Source organism: Calypte anna, chromosome 5, assembly GCF_003957555.1.
Source record: "Calypte anna isolate BGI_N300 chromosome 5, bCalAnn1_v1.p, whole genome shotgun sequence".
NCBI lineage: Eukaryota > Metazoa > Chordata > Aves > Apodiformes > Trochilidae > Calypte > Calypte anna.
Window position 1 is genome coordinate 16,148,772 of NC_044250.1, and position 20,144 is coordinate 16,168,915.

General features: G+C 49.7%; 1 protein-coding gene across 3 annotated transcripts in view; it reads right to left on the reverse strand.

The window, feature by feature from the left end:
- Nucleotides 1-16,897, reverse strand: part of CD151 (CD151 molecule (Raph blood group)) — a 33,264-nt gene extending 16,367 nt beyond the window's left edge. The window contains exons 1-2 of one of the 3 annotated variants that reach the window (XM_030451399.1): nucleotides 16,783-16,896; nucleotides 3,852-3,964 (exon numbers count right to left, since the gene is read on the reverse strand). The gene's annotated coding sequence lies outside the window, so the exon portion shown is untranslated. Of the gene's footprint in view, nucleotides 1-3,851; nucleotides 3,965-14,644; nucleotides 14,700-16,782 lie in introns of those variants that run through there. The other 2 variants (XM_030451400.1, XM_030451401.1) reach the window with 2 other exon arrangements.
- Between the last annotated feature and the right edge of the window lie 3,247 nt (nucleotides 16,898-20,144).

Consider the following 20,144-nt stretch of genomic DNA (forward strand, 5'->3'; position numbering starts at 1 on the left):
TCTGGTGTCCCAGCCATGCAGAACACTCACCTGCTTTGGCAAACCCACTGCAAAACACCTGAGAGGAAAGGGAAAGAGCAGTGGGTGCACAGAGCTGCACACCAAGTGTCTATCAGGCTGCTCTGTGGGTCAGTGTCACCTCTGTCACCACATTGCCACCACCTGGCTTCCCAAGGCTGGGAACAGCAGCAACTGCCCACTCTGCAGCATAATTGTATTTTATTTGCAGGAAATTGTCTGTTTGCTTCGTGCCAGCCCACTCACAAAGCTCAGACAAGCCCGTGCTATGGAGACTGATAAATGAAGATAGCAGAGAAGGGAAAGGTGAGAACACCACAGAATGTCAGGGGTTGGAAGGGACCTCGAAAGATCACAGAGCCCAAGCCCTGCCAGAGAACCTGCTGTAGGTCACACAGAACACATCCAGAGGGGCTCTGAATGTCTCCAGGGAAGGAGACTCCACAACCCAAGCCAGGGCTCCCTCACCCTCACAAGGAAAAAGCTTTTCCTTATATTTACATGGGAGCTCCTGTGCTCCAGCTGGCACCCGTTACCCCCTGTGCTATCCCTGGGCACCACTGAGCAGAGCCTGGCTCCATCCTCCTGGCACTCAGCCTTCCCATATTTATAAACACTGATGAGGTCACCCCTCAGTCAGACCCAGCTCACAGCCTTTCCAGCAACCCCACCCATGCCTGTCCACCATCACAAGAAAACATTTTTCTCTAGCATAATGTGTGGTAACAAGAGTTGGCACCAGCAAGCTGTTTGACTGGCAAAGGAAGCAGCTCTGAGATGGTGGCTTATTTCAAGGAGTCACTCTTCAGTGTTATCTTCAGAAGAGATCAGAACCTCCAGCACTGCTCACATTAATTACCACCTTGCAGCACAAAAAAGGCCCAGGGCAGTGGGGAGGAATGGATGCTGGTGGCACCAGATGTGCTGAAAAGGCTTGTCAGTTCTGAATGAGCAGGTAGCCTGTGAACGCAGCATTCCTGGCAGGTGACAGATTTGCAGCTCTCAGAGGCTTCATTTAGCCACAGAGCAGGAATGGCAGCAGTGAGGCAGCCCCCCAGAACACACAACAGGTACTTCAGCCCAGACCCTAGAGATGCCCACCAGTAACAGACTCTTTGGGGCAGCACTTTGCTTTTTGCCCATCCCTGCTAACTTCAGGGCCATTTGTAGAGGAAAATGGACCAGAGGTCTGCTGAGACTGACCCTGGTGCATCTCAGAGGTAGCCAGGGGATGGCAGCAATGCTTGCTGTCTTGAGGCTCTTTTCTCCTTAGCCTAATTACCCTCCTGTTCCAGAGGACTTCAGGACATCCCCCTTCCAAAAAAATACCAATATGTATCCCCCCCACCAGAATAATGCTACTGTGTTGGCAAACATCCCCATAAAGCAGGACCTGGGCCCTAGTGAGGGATGCTAATGTGACTCTCCTGACTTAAGAGCTTGTAAATCCCAGGCTGAGATCCCTCTTGTTCTGGGTAGGGACTGGGCAGACACAGCTGAGCCCCCACTTGTGCCCAGGTAACAGAGAGTCTGGAATTCCCCCCAGGAATACAGGTCCTGCTCCACTGCACACAGTCCTGCTGGGTGGCTCGACCTTGCTGCTGGGGGGAGAGAATCCAAATTTCCAGAAAGCTGGCAGGGAACAGGTCTTCAGGAAAAGCAGCCACAGACACTGGTGGGATTCCTTTCCCCAAGAGCCCAGGCAGTGGGGATGTGAGCCAAAATCTGCCTCCCAGGCTTAAAGGTGACTTTGAGCCTCGTGGTCCCCAAAAAGCACAGAGGTGTTGGGCTGTGTGACAGCACTGGAATGAACACAGAGGTCTCAGCTCTAACTCACTGATGTGACAAGAGTCTCTTGGCTTCAGTCATCCCTAAAACAGGTCCTCAGGAGAGACACAAATCACTCTTGAAACCAGACAAGAGTGAGTAACATCAATACACATGGCTAAACTCTGCTTTAAAGGAAAAAAGCAAAGGTCTGTTCTGACCCACAATGATAATGATGAATGAGCTCCCCAGTGGGCAGCAAATGGTGAGCTATGCCATGGGAGTGTATTCACAAATGCATAAAAACATTAATTATATGTGGACAAACAGAGCCTGCAGATAAAAGGATGGGTAACAGTTTGAAAACTAATTCAAGAAACTGGAAGTTGAACAGTGTGAAGCCAATTCTCCACTCTGCCACAAACTTTCTGCGTGCCCTTAGTCTGTCCCTTGCCTCTGCTCTTCCTGCCCAGTGGAAGACCCTAATTTTCCCTAAATCCAGTGATGTTTAAAGATCTGCACAGGGGAATGCCAGGCATGACAGGCTCCAGGTGCTTGGTGTATTGACAAAAGCCCTACAACAACAGAATTTCACTGCCCCAAAAGTGGTTGTGCCAGTACAGGCTACTTTGACCAGAGAACTGTAACCACCCCTTTTGGGGTTAGTAAAAGCCATACTTACAATGAGAGGACTATTTGTAAGGTCATTTTGGCAAGCACTGATGAGGCATCTTGGCTCAAATATGTCAAAGATGCTACTAATGAAGTGCAAGAGAAAGGAGTAATAGTGAAGTACATGAAGAGCAAGAAGGCAAAGATGACCTCTGACAGCATCTCAAAAGAAGAAAAACAGAGGCTGAGCACATCCTGCAAGCCACAACCTCCCAGCTGGCTAAGAATGTGTGGTGTATGACTGCCAGGCAGGGCAGGGGGCACTTCAAAAGTGAAACCATTCCCTGACCTGATTTTCTTAAGTCTCTCACCCTACTGACACTGAACCCAGGACAAACTGGCCAGAGGCTCAGCACACTGTAAGCTGAGCACTTTGGCTCCAGTTCTGGGTGCAGAGCATTGCTTGGGTTCTGGTGCACTAAGCCACCTAAAACCACCGTGGTAGGGCTTGCTCTAGCACCCCACATCATCAGCCCACTACATTTTTATTTGCACATACCCCCAGGCAGCTCACACAGCACGTGGTGAGCACACAGGCTCTGCTGGGAGACACCCCCTTACTCAGCACAGCTGCTCCTTGGTGCATGTGCCTGAACTTGCACAGTAACTCCACTTCATCCAACAGGGAAAGGAGCCAGGCCTGCAGGCTTTTTCTGCAGAACCTGCCCTACAGCAGCACCTGATGGATGGGGAAGAAGCAATGCAAATGAAAATAGCTGCCAGGCCATTAAGAGCATCATTATTTCTTGATTTTCAAATGATATCAAGAAAGCAAGTGTGGAGCAGTGACATCTGTTTCACAGCACTGAGGTAACTTCCAACATCTTTGCTGACACACACAAGCCTTGCTGCAGGAAATCCCACTGCACCTATGCTGCTGGGAAAGCTCCCAAAGCTGCATGCTCAGCACTGCCAGCACCCCCAGAGGGCACATCCTGAGTGTGGAAGGCAAGGTTCAGCTACCACAGAACCTGTCTGAGCTGGGCCAGAAAGCCCTGGTCCTGAGCAGCTCTCAGCAAACACAGCAGAGCCTTCCCTCAGGTGTGGATCAATCACCCATTATCTTCAGCAAACTGACTGGAGACCTCACTCTCCAGCAAGGCTAAACTCCACCTTTTGAAAGCATAACTTCTGTCATTTCCTTCTCTGGAAGACTGAAACATTATCACTGCCTCTTTACCTGCCCCCTTGAGCATCCTCAGAAAAGGTCTGCTCCTTACTGACTTGCCAGCACACCTCACACAGCCCAGAAAGCAGCCACAAGTCATTAAATAAGATTTTCCCAGAGAGGAAATCTGATGTTGCAGATTAACAACTCCAATTTACACCAAGATCAAGTGCCATAACCCAGCCCAGACCAATTTCCAACGTGGGTCAACAGTCTTGACACTCACCCTTCACCACCAAAGCAGCTCACAGGACCACTCCAAATGTTGAGTCCTCTTCAAGTACTTCCTTCCACACTCTCTATTCTTCCTGGCTCTGCTGGATTCAGGAAAGCAAAAAGCTGGAAAAGGAGAGGAGAGATGCAGAGAATCATGAACTAAGCCAATGATCATTTTGGAAATCAGTATTTGGTGATGTGATATGATTTGCCCCCCAGTCCTCCTTTCACCAGAGAGAACAGGATTTCAGAACACACCTTATCAATGCATTTGGCTGAACTGGAAAGTGTGCACTGAATAAGGAGGGGAAGAGGCAAAGGGTGGCAGCAGGGAGTGTGAAGCCCTTCTGAGGGCAGAAAGGAGTCAGCAGAAGGTTGCTATTCAGTGCTGCATCCTGGAGATGCTGGCACTGCTGCTGTCAGGGCTGGGTATGCCCCACACCCCCAGCTCCAAAGGAACTGGGTGAGAAAGCTCAGGAAGAAGCTCCCTGTGTGCAGGGGGAAGCCTCAGCTGGAATTAGTGCCCCACAGTGACCATTGCTGCTCCTGCTCCCATGGGAACTGCTTGGGAAGAGGAGAGCACAGAGCTGGCTGTGGATGTCCATCCACCCTCTGCTCCCAGAACACAAACCAGAGCAGAGGAAAACCCCAGGAAGCAGCCAGCATTTTCCTCAGCCTCTGTCCCTGCTGAAGCAGCACCATGACCCAGGGCCAAAGCCCCATGGCAAGCTCTGCTGGCAAACAGCTTCTCTGGGTTGAGATGCCACTGCCAGCCCTCAGCTTCAGCCTCCCAGTGTAAATAAATGCCCAGCACCTCCCTCAGAGAAGCAAGAAGTCACAGAAAAGTGCTTTCAAACCCAGAAGCTGTTTCTCTACAGCCTTACTACGTTTATCATGGAATCAGTGAATGGCTTGGGTGAGGGTTTGGATGAATGAAACCATCCCATTGAATGGTCTGGAAGGGACTTTTAAAGGTTATCAAGTCCAATCTCCCTGCAATGAGCAGAGACTTCTCCAATCAGTTCAGGTTCCTCCAAGCCCCATCCAGCCTTTGTTCCCACTGAGGAGCCATCTACCCCCTCTCTGGGCAACCACTTCCAGTCTTAAACCACTCACTGGAAAGAATTTCTTCCTCGTATCTAGTCTGAAACCACCTTACTTTTGTTTGAAACCCCTTGTCCTATCACCACAGCCCCTATTAAAATGTCTGTCCCCATCTTTCTAAGACCTCTTTTAAATACTGAAAGGCTGCAAGAAGGCCACCCCAATCCCTTCTCCAGCCTGAAGAACCCCAGACTTCTTAGTTTGCCCTCAGAGGAGAGTGGCTCTAGTTGCTGTGTTTTGAATAGAACCCTCAAGAGCTGTGGCTCCTCTGAGAGTCAGCAAGAAGCGAGTGCCTGCCACACCTGAGGACCTTCCTGCTCTCCTAAGAGAGGAGCATTTAGTCCTTCAGCTCATTTTTTCAAGACTGTTACTCCCCCCCAGGGGAGGGATGCACTGAAATACAACTAACTAAATACTATCTATTGACAATAGATTCCTAACTCAGGAAGGACTTACATGGTCAGCAAAGATCTGCAAAGAAATGCTTTCTAAAAAAGGGGTTAATCAAACCTGGGCAAGGTTATGGACCCTTGAAAGGGACCTTAGCCTAAAACCAAGTTCACCACCATTAAGAAAAAGCATGAGAAAGAGCAATCACCATGGCCAGGACTGCATGGGTCTGTTCTCCAGCACTACAAAAACACCTTCATAGGGCTTTCCAGCCCTAACAAAACATATGCAGCCACATCCAGAATCCCAAAGCCCCCTCAGTGACAACCAGGGAAGCAAACAGCCCCTCCAGGCTGCCAGCCCCCCCAGGAGCCGAGAGGCAGAGACCTGCAGGCACTGGATGGGCAATGGGAACTCTTCCTGCATCATGCAGCATCCTCCTGTCTCTCATAAGGCCTCCTTTATCCTGAAGGATCCCGAGGCACATGACACTCTTTATACACAGGAACCACTTCATCAGTCATTGAATGGAGGAGGGGAACAATAACTGGCTCTCTTCTCTCACTCAGAGCACCAGAAACCAGTGCCTGGTGTGTGTCTGCAGGGAGCTCAGGGCCATGGCAAGGAAGGGAAGGGTTCAGATAGGCCAGCTCAGCCAACAGAAAGACCAACTTCACTGCAGCCTCTTGGTATTTTAATATCTGTTTTCCCAACTCATTCCCACAGGAGTTTTTTCTTGCTTTTGTTCAGGTTTTGTTTGTTTGTTTGTTTGTTTGCTTGTTTTGGGGTTGTTTTTTAAAGAAGGGGTTTGTCTGCACTGGAGAGATTGCCAGTAGCATCAACCCATATTTCTAAACAAAGCAGTTTGTGCAGCATCAGCTTCTGTCTGTTTTCCCTCCTATTCATTCCATCCCATTCCCCTGCATTCACTTCCAGCCCAGCTCTCAGAAGTTAAGCTCTTGGGTCACCAGTGTTTTCAGGAAGTGCTCACAAAGCCTCTCTGCTCTGTAGCCCCCAAACAATGAAAACAGTAGAATCATAGCTACTTCCAGTCTCATCCCTCCAAATCTCTGCAGCAAAAAGGTGACTGGCTAAAAGCTGGTTGATTTTCTACCCCCCCCACAGGATCAGATCACCTCACCATGCTCATGAACAAATCATGAGACTTTAAATCCCACGTGCAGCAGGAGGGAGGATGGACAGCTGGCATGGCAGCACCATTTCCAGCCTCTCAGTGGCTCTGTAACCCCACTGCCCAAAACACCTTTTCCCTCCTTAAAGCCACCCACCAAAGACAAAAAGGTGGCATGGTAAGAGGAGCAGGGAGATGAAGCATGGTGAAGGGATGGGTTTCCTCTTCTCTCAACACTGATCCTCCACTCACCAGTGGCGCTCAGTTCCCACTGCAGAACACAGAGCTGTAAAAGAGTTTTCAAGGGAGTTGACTGTTGGGGAAACAGTTCAGAAATATACAGGTTGTGAGCAATCCTGACTTACTTCAGGCCACATTGGGTTAATGGTTATTGAGGCCTAGTTAGAGGCTTTCTGAGAATGAGCTACTGGGAAAGAGAGAACTTAATTGGCAACAGAAGAGGAAAACAATTATGTGAGAAGAATCTTTCCGTGAGAATGTTTTGTGTAATTGGAATACAAAGCCACCTGCATGATAAGATGGTGTAAACAAGACTTCTCTATATAAAGTGAGTGCAAGTTGTTAATAAAGGATTTCATACAATCATATTGATGTGCACATGGAATCCTTAAGCCTCCGCAGACTGTTTTCCCACAGTTGACAGCACTGCCCTGGCTGTGCCAGAGACACCCACAGACAGCACCAAGCAAGAAGTGCACAAAAAGCTTTTGCACATCACTTGTTTTGCCCCTTCACATTCTCTGCAGTGCAAACAGAGCCAAAGCCTCATAGAATCCTAGAATGGGCTGGGTTGGAAGGGACCTCAGAGGTCACCAAGTCCAACCCTTGATCCACTCCCCCCGTGGTTCCCAGCCCATGGCACTCAGTGCCACATCCAGGCTCTTTGGAAAGATCTCCAGACACGGAGAATCCACTACTTCCCTGGGCAGCCCATTCCAATGCCTGATCACCCTCTCCAGAAAGAAATTCTTTCTCATCTCCAACCTACAACTTGAGACCCTGCCCTCTTGTCTTGCTGAGAGTTGCCTGGGAGCAGAGCCCGACCCCCAAGCCTCTGGACTCAGCTTCCCCGGGCAGCCTGCTCAGCTCCCACTCCAGAAAGATCATATTTGATCAGGAGATGAGAAGGGATTTCACAGCAGAACCTAAGGAGAGCAGACTTAGATTCAGCCACGTTGCCATCCCAGCAGGGCAGCTACAGACACTGGGGAACCTGCAGGACCTCCCTTCTTACCCAGGACAGATCCTTCATGCAGGAGCACTCTGGCACCTGGAATTACCCTTTGCCAGCAGCAGCAGCTCCAGAAACAGCCATGAATTCTCTTCTGCCCATTGAGCCCTATATATTCTGCAGGTCTGTGTCTCCAAGGGTGGTTCAGAGTGATCATTGAATGCTTTTGAGGAGTTATGTTCCTCCCCAGAGCTAAAAACATTTTACTAGAGCCTGATCAAATATCAAGCACAGCCAAGGACAAATTAAATGACATTTAATTTCCCAGAGCTGTAAGCCCAAGTTCAGAGGAGCTGCTGCTATAGGAGCAATGCTGGAAACAATGCTCAACCCACACCACTCCGGGCTGCCTTGAAAAGGACAATTCTGCCCAGAAAAATTAAACAATCCCTGCCACAAATAAAACATTTCTCCCCCTTCTGCCTCACTTTCATGCTTCAGGCTTTCATGGCATTTCTGCATCCCTTTTTAGACCAATCTGCAACAGGGAGGCAGCAGCATGTGAATAAATCAGTGGGCAGCAAGGGCTGCCCTCATAACTTGCTGGGTACTTGCCATGGCTGAGAGCAGGGGAAGGACAAAAAGAATTTCCTGACCCTTACAGCACCTACCAAGAAACTCTAAAGAAATCCCCCAAGCCCAAGACATCGACCAGTTCCCTGAAACACCTCACTCCACCAGTCTGCAGAGCAACCTGCACACACCCCAACAGCTTGGGACCTCTCTGCCACGCCAAAATAAAAAATAAAAATAAAAATAAAAATGCCCAGGCAGAGGGCAGCTCTCCATGAAGGGTGCAGAGCTGTAATCACTACAGACACTTGTGAAAGTCTCAGCACATCATCCCCTTTGTTTCCAGCTGGCAGGAATAAATAACTGGGAAAAAACCATTCCTCTAGCAGATGCCAGCACCCAGCACAAACCAGCAGGACTTCAAACGAAACTGGGAAACCCTGCAGGGGATTTCTCCACCAACTCACACTCAGGTGACCCTAGCACTGTATCACAAAGCTTCATTAAAGGGAAGCCTTCAAGGAGTATGAAACCCAAAATCCTCTGTTCCCCTCCCCAGCTTCATGGTCAGTTTTCAAGTCAAGAGGGAGCGTGTGATCTCATCTGATCCCCTGTTATTTTAAAAGTTAGCATTTTAAAGGCTAAAAGCAGTCAGTTCTCTAACTCCAGGATACCCTGGAATAACCCTCAAATGCCAGGAGACTCAAGAAGAGTTAAGGAGATGAGAGAAAGCACCTTACTTTGTACCCTCAGAGCCCCTCCAAACATTTCTGGCACATAACCTGCACTCAGACTCCTTCTTTGAGCAGGGCAGAAAGCAGCAGAGCATTTCCTCTGCCTTCAGAGACAGGAACAGGGCAAACACTCAGCTTTGGGCAGGCTCATGATGTGCCTCTCAGTGCACCCCATGCCACTAGCAGGTAGTTGGGTTAAAGCAGACCACAGCATGGACTTGTGAGTTACTTAAGATGCTCACTAAGTCCATAAACATTAAAAGCACAAAATACTCTTAAGAAAATCCAGGAACCAAAAGTTTCCAAAGAAACCTTTGCTTTCACCCAAGTTCCAGTCAGTACTGAATGCTCATTCTGAAAATGAAGTCCCTCTAAGACATCCAGGGCTGGAACCCAGAAAAAAAAAAAAGAAAAGGTTACTTCTTGCTTTTGAAGAATTTAGATAAAGCTCTCAAATTCATGCTGCAAGTAACCAGGGTAATTCTCATTGTCACAGTTTAACACTGGGCAGACAATTAAACTGAAGTAAAAGCTGCTCTGTCTCTATGAATCCCCCTCCCCTCTCTGATAAAGGAAGGAGAGAGAATAAGGGAGAGAGACTGATGGGTTGGAAACTGAACTACACAGCTTTAATGAAACAGGAATGACAAAAGGGAAAATTATATATATATATGTAAATATAGAGAAAAATTATATCATGTTCCTCCCCCTCTCCCCCAATAACTCTCCCATCCCCACTGAGGCTGCAGGGCAGCCCTGGGACAGTCCAGGCTGGAATCCTGGGGTCAGCAGCAGTTGGGAGCTGGAGGCAGGAACACACAGATTCAGGCTGGGATGGATCAGGAGCACAGGCAGAGGAAGGGATGGAATCCTCCCAGGATGCTGAAGGATGGTGGAAGAGGTGAAGAAGGGTAAAGGAGTTGGGCCCTGGTGATCCCTGAGATTTCTCCTGAGTCTGAGGTGTATGGGATGGAATCCTCTGTTTGGTCAGTTCTGGTCATTCCTCTTGTCTGCTCCTCCCTAAAGGAGGTCACAGGTGGGACCTCTTTCCTCCTTTTCTCTTTCCAGAGCACAAGATGTTCCTCAGAGCTGAGCAGTGCCCTTGGCTCTGCAGCCCATTGTCCAGCAGTAACTCTAAACACCCAGGGTTAGCAGTCCCACAGCAGACACTGACTGAGAAACTGCGTGTTCATTCCAACAAGAGACTGAGCTGAAAGCAAAAGTACAAGACAGAAAATCCCCTTTATCCTGGCCCAAGCCAGGACACTGTGACACAAAATCAGTCTCCCACTACTGACCTCAGAAAATGGGGTGTTCTGGTGTCAGGGACACCTTTCCCCTCAGGAAAGGCCTCAGTGCAGGAGGGTGCACATGCGTGCAGCTGACTCCATGGGCACAGGAGAAAAAAGGTTTATTTGGTCAGGGTGATACAGAGAGAGGGGTCCTGGGCTGACCAGACATGGTTAGCAATGTCCCCACTTGGAAGGCCACTGCTGACCTGCTGCAGTTGTACCCTTCATACACACAGACACCAGCATCCCCTTTACATACTTACAAATATATTGGTGGCAAGAATTACAGTGATAAAACTACAATAATTTAATTTGGATACTTTCGCTGCTCTTACCTAAGTTGGTTCCCTTCTCCCATCCTTTTTTCCTAAATACTTGCTAAATTCCTGGTGAAGTAGCAAACAAGAAAACCCCTTTTTTCTACAAGGGAGTATTCTTCTACATGGAGACACATGTGCTCCTCGTGACACCAGAGAAAGCAGAGATTTTCCTCTGCAATCATTCCTCTTTCCCTGGTCAAGAGAAGGAAAAAGCCAACTGGGATTGCCCAAACCAGCCTGCCAGTTCCTCCTCAAATACAGACAGAGGTACTCCTGATACCAGGAAATTCATCCCTGCCAAAACCCTCCAAGATAAATTGGAGCCAACATCAAATCTCTCACCTCACCTCTGGTAGTTTTTTCCAACAAAGATGGAAAAGGGCTACACCAGATGGCAAGGAGGTACCTGCAGCTAACACAGCTTCCAACTTGCTGGCAGCTCAGCCCCTCAGCAAGCTCCACGCAGAACTGGACTCATCCCTTCCATCCAGCACAAAGCCCAACACTTTCCCATGCACACATTCCTGGTGTACAGCCATCAACACCCAAACCTGAGCCTCCTTCTTGCTCCAGAGCTTGGCTGGACACCACACACGTGTCCATGTGCCCAGCTCCCACCCTACCCTGCACCCACAGCCCCACCACCCCCTCCTGGAGCTCTGGGGGTTCATTACAATGACCACAGAGAGAACTAACAAATCACCTCTGTTTCCCTGGCAGTGTGGGAGGGAGGTACAGCACACACATTCCTCCCTCCTGGATTCCACTAAAGCTACCAAGAAATACTGACATTCAGGAGCCATGACCCACGCCTGCCTCATCCAGCACTCCACAAGTCCTGCTCACTGCTTGGCATGCCAGAAATGCCAGCATGCTTGGAATCTGCCAGCTGGCTCTGTTAGCACATACATTTGACCAAAACTGTCCTTCCCCTTTACTTTTTTTACTGTTGCAGTGTGGTGGTCTCTGAGGATCAGAGCACTTTCTGAACATGCAACCACGGGGGCTTCTGCTCTGCCAGCCAAGAGCTCAGTGAGGCTCAAAACATCCACAAATCCACTTGACACAAAACAGAAACCTCTCCCCCAGAAATTCCTACCTTGAAGCACTGGGGGTCCCAGTTTTAACAGGATCTCATCAGGGAAAGAGCCAAAGAATCTGGTTTTCATCCTCCAGCTCCACTGGTAGGTCACACATTTGTATTTAAAGAGAACTCTACTGCCCTCCATCAAGTGCCAGTCCTGACTGTCCCTCCTTCCCCCCTTGACCAGCATCTTGCCCCCACCACCAGCCCCTTATGCTCACTCTCATCCTCCTATAGAGGAGCTGACTACACCTTCAGTCCCACCTTGTTTCACTGATGCCTGAAACACAGTTCCTAGGCTGCCCAGCACCTTCCCTGCTCCCACTGGAGAGCCAGAACCACCCAACCAGCAAGGGCAACTTGGGCTGGAAACACAGCCCGAGCTGGTCATACCCAAACATGGCCCAGATCCCAAAATCCACCTCTTACTCTGCCATGCAACACCAGGAGTGCAAAGCTGTAATTAATTTCTGCTGGGTCTTGCTCCTGTCTACTTCTCCCCATAGGGACAGAAGTGTTCCAGGGAGAGGTATCAGACCCACTTCCACCATTTCCACAGCACTCACAGATCTTCTCCCACAGCCTCTCCAGAAGGAGATAAGAAGCTGTAAGCTTTTCCTAACCTACTTAACCCTGTCCTGCAGTGGGGCAGAGACAACCAGTGCTGCAATTTCAACCCAAATCCACAGCTTGTACCTTCTCCTTGGCAGCTACGTGGAGAAACTCCACCAAACAGAGCCACTCAGATCCTCACAGCTCCTTCTGCTGCCACCGCTCTGCTTGAAACCAGCTCTCTGCTCACAATTTCTTTCCCATCAAGGGCAAAAAAACCTGGGCTGAAAAAGTGAACTTTGCTCCTTTTGCATTCCTAGCAGCAGAACCGACACTCAGTGCCAAGCAATTGATGTCACCTCCTTCTGGATTGTTTTTTCCTTAGAAAGCCTCATTGCTGCAGCCAAGAAGAACCCAAGGGGCTGAGCAACATCCCCTTTCACACCTCTCTGGCCTCATTTCCACCTCTCCACATCCCACATGCTCCCTCCCTCTGATGCACTCACCTCTTACACACATGCTCAGCAGGTGGAAAAATCAAGGCTGCAGGAAATCCCCCCTCTGCACTTCACTAAAACTCCATCTGGCTGGACCCTGCTGACAGGGGCTGTGCCTCAACACTCAAATGAATTTAAACAGCTGCCAAGGACCCTCCCTTAAGCTCTGAGATACAATTCCTGATGCTCTTCCTCACCCAGCTAAACCAGTATCCTGCCTCCAGCACTGCCAACAACAAAGCCATGCATGAAATACACACACAAGTATATATTTATCTATCTTGATAACTCAATTAAGACCACAGCTGGCATGGCATGGCAGCTACTCGTGCTTGCACCCTTCTAAGGAGCCAGCTTGTGGGGTTTATTTCACTAAATAGTGAAATAAAGCACATCTACCATGCTGCACAGCACCTTCCCTGTTCCTGGAGAGCTCTAACCACCCAACCAGCAAGAGGAACTTGGGTTAGAAACCCAGCCCAAGCTGGTCATACCCAAATACAGCCCAAACCCCAAAATATACCTCTTACTCTGCAATGCCAGGGACATGAAATATCAATTATACTCCTCCTCACTCTGCTGAGAGCTTTATTACTGTGCAGCAGCCAGGATGCAAGACTAATAGGAGTAACTGGATTCATTCCCCAGGATGCCAGGCTGTTGAGATCATAAGCTGAGGAGTCTGGCAGGCAGGACAGAGCAGAGCACTGGCAAAAGAGATCCCCATCAGCAACGCTGCTCCTACAATCCTGATCCTTCCCAAGAAGGCCTGGAAGCAAATGGGGTTTGTGCCATGGGGATGGATGGTACCAGGTGCTCTCTGCAGAACTGATAAAACACTTCATCCCCATCCTGCAGCTCTGCCACTCCTCATTTCTCTCACTACACCTGGGTTTCAGGCATGGAGTGGCAGAGATTGTTCTCACAGATTGGGAAGAGGTCACCACCCTGAAGGAAAGCTCTGCCAAAATGCATATATGAGAAAAAAAAGAAAAAAAAGAGGTGGTGGTGCAATTTTCCAGTGACACCATGCCTTTCATTTTGGCTTTGCTCTGGCTAAAGGAAAATTGTGTGCAGAGCATGAAAGGCAGGATGAGCACACGAGACAGGAGATGTGCTCTTCCCCTTGAGAGAGATGAAGGTTTCTGTTCCTCACAGCCATGGAAACCCAAGTTGTCATTTCCACAAGTCACCTCCCCTCAGGCTTTCCATGACCACAGCTGGCAGTGCCTGTGCTGAGAGAGAGCTGGAGATACCCAGTGCCAAGCCTAGGAGCAGGCAGCAAAGGTGGGGACTATGAGAGCATCTTCTTAGGAGGCTTCATGAGCAAGACTGATGGGACCACTGGGGACAGCAGTAAAACAAAAGTCCCCTTCTTTGTTTTTCAGAGTCAGCCCACCCACCTCTCATTTTTCCAAGCTGCTGTCTTAGCCACAAGGCACAGGAAAAGCACAGGGACAGAATGGCTGCTTTGTAAGTGACCAAATCACCTGGAAACACCAGACAGGATAGTTCAACACATACAGGTGGAAATGGCAAGAGATGTTTCATGCACACATATGTATTTTCCTCCCATGCATAAAAAGTAGCCCGAGGCACCTCTTAGTGCAGAACCCAAAGTTTGCAGAAGTAATTAACAGATTTACCTGGGGAATGACTCAACCAGAGGAGGAGACAGCTACCAGACTCTTCAGGTCTGTCTCAAGAGCGAGGGAGTTGCTGCCTGGTCTGTGCATGTACAAGGGGAACAGCTTGAGTTGTGCTATAACTTTTATTGGTGGTAATAACACACTACACCTGCAGGAAACTTATAGGGAGAGACAGCACTCCTACAGCCACTCCCACCTAGCACTGCTGCTTGAGAAAGGAATACAAGCAGCTTTATTCTACCCCCTTACTGAAGAATCTCTCACACCCACTGACACAAACTTACTGAAAATGAAGCTCTTTGCTTCAAGAGTCCTGCCTGCTTCTCAGCTGGCACAAGGCTTCCCTTCTGCACGTGGGGGCTGGGAAGATAAAGCAACAAAGAAAAACCTCTTTGGGTTCATATTCATTGCTTACTCAGAAGATGGCTTTTGTATTAGAGCCAAGACAAGGAGAGCCATAGCCTCAACCAGCTCTGAAGTTCCTCCTCCTCCTGCACTGAGAACAAACCCTCCTTCAACACATCTTACCTGCCTGGAGACAGGAGACATGAAACCTTGAGTGTTAAGCTCCCACAAAACAAACCACAGGACACACTGACCACCTTGGACCCCAGAGTAAAGGGAGATGTCACAGATAATCTCAAGCAGAGGGAAAAGGCATGGGACTGTTCCCTGAAGTCTGTGTACAGCAGGGATTGCCAGCTGGGGAACTGCTCTCCTCCACTGCAGGAGGACTCCACCAAGAAGGAAGCCATTATTTTAAAAAAGCCACAGGGAACATACACGTGACAGTGTGAAATCAATCATGCCTTTTGCAGAAATACAGCAGATGGACAGAAAGACAGCCAGGTCAGGAACCCAGAGACATCATCAGGAAACCATAGAGCAAGGATGTGATCTCAGAACAGTTACACAGAGGAGTTCAAAAGCTGCCAGCTCCTGATCTCACAACCTAAGCTTTCAGCAAGGACATCTGATTTGAAGCCCTGGCACCTAAGAGCAGCTGTAGCAAACCAGAACCCACTCATCTGTGCCTTTGACAGGGACCTGTCACCAGAAGCCTCAGGTAAAGCTGAGTGATGCTGCCCCAAACATTGCCCAGCTTCCAACAATTTCCAGATTAGGAACCACCTGTCCTGGGTACATAAACTCCTAACTTCTGCATTGCCTTTTCCAGTTCCTGTCGAGCTCAGAAGAGAGAGATGCTCTGCACTCTCCATCACAGGCAGTCATTTCTGGCAGCAGGGAGCTGTGCAGGACTGGGATGGACCTTTATCTGAGTGATGCCACACTAGTGGACCCTTCACCATTCAGCCTCAACAACACCAGGCAGTCAATCACACCCAAAGCTTATCTTAGAACCATGCAGCAGCCTGCAGATGGCAAAGGAAATGGACTTTGGCAAAAGGAAATGCACTTTTGGCTTCAAAAGTGTTTCACTGGAACAGCCACCACTGGGCATTACCTCACACGGGTGATGCCATTTTCATTACCCAGTGCTTTAGCAGACACCATGGGAACTCCCAGGGCAAGCCAGGAAAAGCTGCAGGGGGATAAAGGAAACATAATACATAAAGGAAATACATAAAGGAAACACAAAGCAGCATAATTTAAGGGGTTCTGCAGAGCAGCCTGAAATAAAGACATGTCACTGCTAAAATTCAACAGGATACTGCAGCAGGTTGATTACAATAGCCCTCAGGAAGGGGCTTTTTTAAAAACGGCAGCAGTTTCCATTCCTCAGAAGATGACACGGAGAAAAAGTTACTGGGGAAGATTCCTCATGGCAAGCAACAACAACCCCTGACCATCAGCTTCCCACCCGATCCAGCTTCCAGGGAATGACAGAGAAAGGAGCAACACCTGGAACCTGTGCTGAGCAAGGGCTCCGTGTCCCCCTCCTCCACATAAAGCCCAACATAAAGGCCAAGCATCATCCGGACAGCGGGGAGACTTCAGCGAACAAAACACAGAGGGACATAAGCATCGTTTTACAGGGTTACGGCAAAATTCCCGGAGCTGGAAAGGACCATCCAGCGCAGGTCCCGCCCGGCACCGCTCCCAGCGCACGGCTGCACACCCCTTGCAACAGGTTAGCCCCTTAAAACGAGAAATAAAGACACAAAAAGCGCCAAAGCCCGAACTCTGTGAAGCTGAAGCGGTGCCGCGATGGGCGGCGGCAGCCAAGGTACACACACACGGGACGGGACACCTCAGCGGCCCCGCGGAGAGCTCCGCAACACAGCTACAACAACCCACGGGCCCCACGGGCAGCGCTTCGCCCTCCCGCTCCCCGGGTGGGCTGTGCGGATCTGTCTGCCCGGGTCCCGCACTCTCTGCCCGCCCTCCCCCTGCCCCGCCATGAGGCGCGCAGCCGCCCCCCGCAGCCGCCATGTCGGGCGGGCCGCCCCGAGCCACTCACCCCCGCCCCGTTCCGCAGCTCCGCCGCCTCCCGCCTCAGCCCGCCGAGCACTGCGGGGCGGCGGGGAGGAGGGAAGGAAGGGACCCAGCGAGGGAAGGCGGAGCGAAGAGCCCAGCCCCGGCAGAGCCTGCGGGGCGGTGCCTGCTGCCGGGTGCGGCTGTCTCCGCCCGCTGGGCCCTCACGGTGCCGGATGGGTCGTCACGGTCCCGCCGTGGCTGTTCCCCGCCCTCTTGTGCTGGGTTCGGTTCTTCCTGCTAAACAAAACGCTCGGGGTTCGGTGTTTCCGCGGGCTCTCGGGCGGTGCCGGTGCGGCTATGGCAGCGATCCCTGAGGCCTCGCCCATCGCCGCGGGCAGCGCCTGACGGCAAAGCCGGGATGGAGTTTGCTTTCTCCTTAAGCTTCAGACCTGCTCGTTAAAGAGGCTTTTATGAAACATCCTGTAAATCAAGATCAAGCCCTGACTGGCACATTGCTTCATCCCTTCACACGTCATTTCATCTCCCAAGCCCAAATCTCTCCGCTCCAAGCAACACTTTGGATGTTTCCGGCCGGCGGCGCCAACTCGAGAATCGCTTCATCCTCCTTAATGAGGAAACAAGTCCTCGGCCCACGGGGATTCTGCTTAAAGCTTCAAATTAAAGCCCTTAGAGAGCCAAGTGAGTGGGTAAAGCCTTGGGGCCCAGCTCACTGAGGTGTCCCTCGGAAGGTGGCAGAGCCATGGGGAGATGCAGCCCCTGCCCTGGGCTCAGCCTCTCCTTGGCAGGGCCCTATCCAGGGATGTCACCTCCAAACAGAAGGAATGTGACCTCCCCTCCTGGGAAAAGTGGTCAGGACTGGGCACAACTGCTCCTGCACAATGTTGTGTGCTTGGGAGGAAGCCTGAGGAGAAGGAGAGAGAGCAGAGAATCACAGAATGTTCAAGGTTGGAAGAGAGCTCCAAGCTCATCCACTCCAACCTTTGACCAACACCATCATCTCACTACTAAACCATGGCCTCAAGGACCAGGTCCAAACGCCTTTTAAATCTCTCCAGGGGACTGTCGTGGGCCTGACAACCCTCTCAGTGAAAAAATGTTTCCTAACATCCATCCTGAACCTCCCCTGGCACAGCTTCCATCCATTTCCTTTGGTCCTATCACAGTCATTATGGAGCATTAATTTTTCCCTCCTCTCTCCAACCTCCCTTGAGCTAGCTGAAGAGCCATCAGCTCTCCTCTCACCTCTTCTCCAGCAAAATATCACTCCCAGTCTCTGGCTCATTTCTGGAGTCATATATATATTTACAGGAGGTACATGTTTACCTTGAATAAAACTAATTGTCACCTGGTCAGGTCTCTGACACAGCCCCACTCGTGTTTGCAGGATCAGAGCCTTATGAAATTGTCTGTTTGATAGGCACACAAAGCATGTCCTGCAGGCTGGAGCTGGGAAATTGTCCTGCCAGCTGGACACGAGTGACTCCTGAGGAGCCAAGTAAGTAATGAGCACAGTGATGTGTCTCAAGGAGCTAATTAACAAAGCTCTGTTAATTAGTGCAGGGCTGTGGATCTATTGGCACTGACCAGGAGATTGCCAAGGAGGCATTTAAAAGTGCATAGCATGAGCTATGAGATAGATTTATACTTGGAGCTCAAGTACTTAGTCAATATATGTATGGACTAAGGAATTAACAAGTAAACTGAACGTGAAAAGACACAAAAAGAAGAAGGTGACTGGACAGAAAATAATGTGTGAGAGACTGAATGAGCCCCATAGCAGGGACTGATAAAATATGTGTAGGAGGAAACTGTCCCTTGGAGTTTAGGCTGCTAGAATAAAGAAGGTAGAAGAAAACAACACCCTCAACCTCTGCAATTCCTGCATTTGTCCTGTGGGAAAGCTTTAAACCTAACACTGTGACTTCATGTTCTCTCTTGTTTGGGCTTTCCAGAGAGATGCTGTCAGGCTAATCCTATTATACTTATCCATAGCATAATAACATGAATTAAACAACTGAAACTTCATGGCACCAGGGTCCCTTCACCTGCATGCAGAGCTCTGTGGGACTGTGCCTGATTCTCAGAGTAGCTGTGGGGCTGTTTTGCCTTTGCCCCTCAATCTGATTGCAGACACAGCTGCACTGTTGCATATGCCAGGAGAAGGCTTCCCGGGCTGTAAGAAGAGGACTTCCTTGGGACAGGATTCCAAAATGCTGTCCACACTATGTGCAAAAGGTTCCCTGTCAGCTAAGAGTCTGCAGCCAACACAGCACAGGAATAAACCCCCAGGCAGAGTCTATTTTGTGTCCCCCTTTGTCCCGTGCCACCTCAGGATACCTCCATTATTTGCTTTTTATTTACTCTGCAGTTTCCAGCAGCCATTTACAAGGGTAGCCACTTGCCTCTTAGTGGTAGCCAGGGCTTCTACTCAGAGGCAGAGGGGAAATTCTGACAAAACCAGAGTGCTGTAGTAAAATTAGGAATTCTGCTCTAGTTTAGGTCTAGTATCAGGTATACAAACTAACAGCATGCCCCTCTAGACTGAGGGGCAACAAAAGAGACAACAGAAGACCATCCAGTAATAAAACCCATGCTCATGCTTACTGTTGTCCATCCTGCTCAAACTCTGTGCCACTTCATCGTGGCTGAAACCTAAGTCCACCCTAAAAAAAAAAGATCTGACAGTGAGTAACTCCTTCTACCAATTTATAGTGTGGGGAAATGAGTAATAATTTCTCTGGTCAAAGCTGCAGAGAGATTAGTTCTGTAACGCACAAACATCCAGCTGGAGCCACGCCAGGGCACAGGGATTAAAAAAAGCAACCAGATTCCCAAATCCAGTGAAAAGGATGCATGGGACATTGCTAAAATAAATGTTTAGTTCTCCAAATATAGGTACAGCCTGTGAACATGCCCTCTCTGAAAGCCCCAAGGCACTGGGGAAGCATTTCCACTAATTCTGCTCTGCCTTCCCTGAATCAGCTGGGCTCTGGCTGCTCGAAAGAGGTAAAATAAAATATAACTAGAGATTAATTGCTCCTGTGCTACCTCCAAGACAGGGGTTCCTGATCAGCTGTCTCCCTACTTACAAACCTCTCATTTTCCCACCAGCAAGGAGGGGAGAGCAGACTGGAGCCAGCAAATGCAGCAGGGAGGCTGAGTCTCCTGCAGCACCCCAAGAAATCCCCTCTCAACACAACCATTTGTAAGGCAACATTTCTTTATTGTCTGTACTCTGCTTGCACATAAAGGACACATGCTTAAGGTTGTGCATTACAGAAAATCCCACGTGGGAGCTGTTGCTGTGGCAGCACTCCAGCACTGATGAAGGTAATGCAGAGGCTGAGTGGTGTTTCACATCCAGCTGCTCTCCGTGCACATCCA